This window comes from Prosopis cineraria, unplaced genomic scaffold, assembly GCF_029017545.1.
Source record: "Prosopis cineraria cultivar Desert tree isolate PC_DT_omini unplaced genomic scaffold, ASM2901754v1 PC1290, whole genome shotgun sequence".
NCBI classification, from domain to species: Eukaryota; Viridiplantae; Streptophyta; class Magnoliopsida; order Fabales; family Fabaceae; genus Prosopis; species Prosopis cineraria.
The window spans coordinates 27,772-33,724 of NW_026556615.1; the positions used below are offsets into that span (position 1 = coordinate 27,772).

Here is a 5,953-nt window from a genome sequence, read left to right on the forward strand (position 1 = left end):
AAGTAAACCGTGTAAAAAAAAAAATTAGTGACTGTACTTAATATATACCTTGAATGCATATATTATCTGAGCTGTTGAAATTTAAATTAATAATTTAAATAAATTTATTCATTCATTGACTTTAAGTAAAAGATGAATTCAAAACTATTAATATGAATTATAGCGGTTCAGATGTATATAGTCACCGAATTTAAAATCATAAAAAATATATATATATACAGAATGGAATATCTAATTATGAACTAACGTCTGGTGGAGGCAAAAAACTTTCCATGCTCAATCCCCATACGTTAAAATCCACCTCGTCGATCTTCCATCTCTCCTCCATCTCTCTCTTATGGTTAGCAGATTGCTCGCCATATCTCAGAACTGTAATTCTGGTCTTGCCTCCATGCGCGACGTTCACACCATCTACGTCTCTATAATCCTCTATCACCGACTCTAGGCTTGTTTCCCAGAAAATATCGTCCAGGTCCTTAGTCCTCATCCCTATGAGTCTCGAGTCCTCGAACTGAACCAGAAGTCCAGATCGCTGGCTGAAATATCCCCATATGGTGTGATGGATGATCTCATAGTTTGGACCACTCTGAGCTTCACGAATCGCAGGACTCGTCTCCACCTTGAGTATAAAGCAATCATCGCCATTTATTATCTTCTCTCCTATGCATGCTGCGCCCAAGAACAAGTTCGCCGTAGCTCTTGGATCCAAACCCTATCACAGCAGAAATTACATCATTCAGACGATTAAAGAGCCTGCGAATTAATTAACTCTGAAGAACTGAGATTGAGGCTGAGCATGTACCTGAAGGAAACGGCGAAGGGGTCTAGGAGGGCCTCTGGAACTGGGCTTTGTTGATTAGAGGAATGACGCCAAGAGACCTTGCCATTGCTGCCACAACAAACCTTGCAACCAGAAGCGATCATCTCTAAGCACCACAAGTCTGGATCCTTTTGCCACAACACGAACCCTGCAATCTCTTCTGAGCTTTTCTTCACTTCTATGTTATCGCTGGTTTGATGAAATTCTGAGGCGTTAATCTTAATCTGTCCCGTCACGCACATGCTCTGCAAAGCATTCAACGCAGGCTGTCCTCCTGTTGCTGCTATATACTGCTGCACTATGTACTTGGCCGTCGATGCTTCCTACACGAAAACAGACTATAGTCTTCAAAACCGAATGAAACTGCGAATGAAAACTGAAAAGTTGATTCTTACAATGGAACAATCTCTGACTGGGCGATGAATGGAATGGCCTAACTGAACCTGAAGAGGGATGAGAGGGGATCCGACGAGATAGAGTAGAAAGCGAAGCTCGTTGAGACGTTTTGCGAATATGGGAGATGCTAATTTGTCTGCGGTCTGAGCCTTCATCCACGTTAACATATTCTGCCATCGCAACGCCACGTTGCTTCCCATGCTCGCGAACATTTCTTCTGGTATGGGCACTTCCAGGACAGTCTCTAACCCATCTTCTCTCTCTTTTGGACAAAGCCTTCTGATGGATGCTTTTGCATTTGCCTGTTTCATTAGGGTTTGTTCAGACAAGGGACGAGGAAGAAGAAGCTAGAACTTGATTGAGTGGGGGAGGAAATTAAAGAAAGAGATCCGGCTACAAGGAATGTGGGAGTCAAATGATTAAACCATTTTTGTTTGGGGAGAAAGTAAGGATGGGGCTATCTCGGGAAAACGAAATAAGGCTGCCCTTGCTTGTAGGTGTCTTGCGGTAGCAAGATTTGATTGATTCTATTGCTTTACTTTCTATTTTAAGGATCAAAATTATTATTACTATTTGCAAATTAACTGTTTCAGCCGTGAATTATGTACTTCCCGGCTTCTCTGATGGAATAGTATTATATTTGATATTGTATTAATGTCGCTACCTTCACTAATTTTTCGTCCCCAAATTCTTTCGATGCCTTCCAAAGGGGAGAGTGAACCAAGATGTAATTTTGGCTTAAAAAAAGAAAGATGTCGAAGATCAACAAGCTATTACTTCCTTAAAAAAAAAATTAAATTACATACTATAACAAAATATTTTATTTATAAGTCTTAAATAATGCCACATTTCTTGGATTCTATGTAAAGGGTTAAGCACACGGATTTTGGAGTCTCCACTTCTTTTTCCTTCATTTCCTTCCATTTTTTCTATCCCCATCATTTATTAATTTTATCATTTAAAAAATTATTTAATAAAATAACTTGAATGGTAGGGATTGAGAAAATGGAGGAGAAAACATGGAGAAACCCCTCTCTCCAAACCCACAGGGATTTAGTTTCGGGATAAGCACTGTGGTGCTCAATATCAACACGTTGTCGTGTCAGTGTTAACTTTTTTTTTTAAAACACAAAGTTATTATTATGATAATAAATAAATATAATAAAATTATTATTTAAATATTTAATAAATAAATAATTTTAACTTGTTAGCATTTGACTTGAACATTTCAAATATAAATTTTAGACTAAATAGTTTAGAATTGTATTGAAAAATTAGAACTATAATTAAAAATATTTTACAAAATATATTTTTAATTTTATTATTTTGCATAGTTATCCATCTACTAAAGGTAATATCATTCAAGGTACGGTTGAATATTAAATATAAGAAATTTTTTTAATGGGAATTCAAACACTGATTTGTTACATTATAAGAAATTAGCTCATTCTGATAGACCCATTAACCCTTATTTTAAACTATTCACGTCATTTTTTTAAAAATTTCTTTTAGAATAGTTCTAAGCTATTTAGGTCAAAATTTGTATCTAAACTATTCAGGTTAAATTTATGTATTTATTAAATACTAAAATAATAAGTTTATAATATTTAAGAAAAAAATTTAATGCTGAAGCAGCAATGTTTTGGTGCTAAGCACCAAAACCGAGTCTAGCCTACAGTTTGATTAAGGGAAAAATGATACTAAAAGATCAAAAGATTAAATTAAACTTAAATAAGGACAAGGTTTTGGAAATTAAAAAAAAAAACAAGAGATCTTTTAGTGAATTAGTTTAAAAATTTGTTACTCTCATTCTATAATCTGCAACTCTCACTATTAAAAAAATCAAAATTAGTTATGAAAAAATTTGTTATTAATTAATCAGTAAAATCCATCACTAATTTTGAATTACTCATCACTAATTTTTATTAAAAATATGACATAACTAATTTAACAATAGAAACATAAATGAATTATAATTAAAAGTTTGCCACTCTCATTCTATGACTTAGCTCAAAGCAAAAATTTACAAAAACTTAAGAGCTCAAAGCAAAAATTTACAAGTGAGATTTGTGAGAAAACTTGTCAAATGGTACACTACTACTTGGAAATTGTTTTCTTTCACATCATACGAATCTTATTTGCAAATTCGGGTTTTGAGAGCTGCAACTAAGAGGATGAGAGTAATAAATAACTAGAAATAGTGATGATAATAACACGTTTTTTTTATAATGCTATATATGATAAGTTTTTCCTTTATAAATATTGGGGAATTTTACTTTCAAATTGAGAAATTTTATTTGCAAATCATGAAATGAGAGTAACAAATTTTAAACTAACCAACTAAGGAATTTTTTAGCCTTTATTTCATTTCAGATTTTCAAATTTTTTTATACTTATTTGAGTTCAATTTGATTTTTTTTTTTGTATCTAAAGTATCTTCACAATTAACAACTATGAAACTAATTTTTTAAGAAATTTAAAGGTCATTAAAGAATTCTCATTTTTTAAGAAATGTTTTTTTGTACACATCTCTAGGAATTGATCATTAAAATGATGTTTAAGGGGTCCAAACTGTTAACATCTATGTCACATCCATTGGATTAATTTGATTTTTTCATTCCCCTTTAGTTATAGTTAGCGTAAAAGAGAAGAATAAAAACAACATGTGATTAAGAATATATTTTATTTAAATAGACAAAGCCTATTTATAGCCAATTACGTGAAATAAAAAATAACGAACAATGGAATGAGAAATTTAGAACCAACGTTATAAAATGCTAAATAAAATGTACAACATGATTTAGTCAATTATTTAAATTAAATTATTCAACATGTGTGAGTGAGTGAATGTGTGTGTGTGTGTGTTTTCCCCCCCTTAGACAAACCAAATGATCGCTAACTTTAATATTATTAGTGATACCTTGATTTCGAACTTCAAATCTGATACAATTTTGATGTTATAGTATTCCATTTACATATTTCTTTGTCATATTTATTTACAGGATAACGGGGAAAAAAGAGTTGCCTAGAGTTGAAATATAAATTATTTAACCTATATATCTTTTACTTTTGTCCTTGAGGAATTTATTTATGATTCAATGATTCATAAAATCGGGATTGTCCACGTTTTCTTTATTTTTTGAAAAATACATAAAGCTTGAAAAGGGAACCAACTCATGACTAGTGAAGAGTTTGTCTAGCCTCCATGACAATCTGAATATGCAGTTAGGAGGGATAACGGATTAGTGTTTCAAAGCCCACATTGTGAGCTCCTTTTGCCAAACTGTCAGCGAACTGGATATTATTAACTCTGTTTCAGTCGAAACGGTTTCGGTGCCAGCAGGGATGCTCATTATCTAGCAAGATCTGAACATTTTTTTTTAATTTCAATTTCATTTTAAATTTTATAAAAATAAATTTTATAATTTTTATAATATATTCATCATCAATCTAGACAGTACTGATTTAATTTGAATGATTCAATTTAAAGTTATAATTTTTAAAAATTAATTATTTAAATATATTTTGAACAGTCCACATTCAATATTAAATTTTAACTGTGTAAGGTCTCGATTAATTTTTTTTAGTAGATTTTTATTTTTGTTTGTTTTATTTTATATTTATTAAAATAAAAAATATTAAAAATTTAATAAAATAAAAAATGATTAAAAAATTTAATATTGAATCTGTCTTTGTTGTCTAAAGTATATTTAGATAGTTAGTTTATAAAAATTATAATATTAAATTAAATTATTCAGAATTTCAGATTGAATCAATACTGTCAGATGATGATGAATATATTTATTAAAAAAATTTCTAAAATTTATTTTTATAAAATATAAAATATAAAAAGTAAAATTAAATTAAAATTGAAAAAATCTGAACCATTCAGAGATTAATGATCCAAATCTTGCTGGACGATGAGCACCACGGTGCTCAGCAGCCAAAGCCGGTTCCGTTTCAGTCTCTATAGATGAGGCCTCGAATTGCTATATATATATATATATATATATAAACATCTCGAACCAGGCTACCAAGAAATTATAAGACCACATTCTGTGATTACTATGAACAATAATCAGTTAATGACTCAACGGAGATAGCGACATACAATATATATATGTATCATCATATGCGCCTGTATACCAAACTCTTCTCAAAATGGCTCACTAAGTCCCCTGACTTCTCACCAATTATGATGTTGACCCATCAAAAGAAAAGTCCAACCTCATCACTAAACACACACACTTGAAGAAGCTAAGCTAAGCATTCTGAGCAGGATCAGTTTCTGTATTTTCACTACGATTCTTGTGTTTGCTGAAGAGCATCTCAATCTCTTCCAATGACTTCTCTTTAGTCTCAGGGCAGCAAATAAAGAAGAAAGTCCAAGCACTACGGCGGATATCCCGCAAAACAAGAAAACGTCCCTCCTATGGTGATCGCCGTGTAGATGGAAATAAAACTCATCGAAACGGCAGCGTTCATGAGCCTGTTCACCGCCACTCCGACCCCAGCACCTTGGGCCCTCAACTTCAGAGGCCATATCTCCGAGCTGTATACCCACGTGACAGGCCCAAGCCCACTATTGAAGCAGGCCACGAAAGCGTAAGTGGCCACTAGGCTCACGATCAAGGCCCACTCGAGCTTCTCCTTCGAATGATCCGCGATCGTCAAGCTTATTCCCAGCACGGCGAGCGCACAGATCATCCCCCCGTGCTCAAAAGCAAAAGCCGTCTT

The 5,953-nt window shown here is 32.9% G+C and overlaps 2 pseudogenes; both read right to left on the reverse strand.

Moving 5' to 3' along the window:
- Positions 1–235: 235 nt before the first annotated feature.
- Positions 236–1,591, reverse strand: LOC129299770 (uncharacterized; annotated as a pseudogene).
- A 3,666-nt stretch (positions 1,592–5,257) lies between these two features.
- Positions 5,258–5,923, reverse strand: LOC129299768 (probable polyol transporter 6; annotated as a pseudogene).
- Between the last annotated feature and the right edge of the window lie 30 nt (positions 5,924–5,953).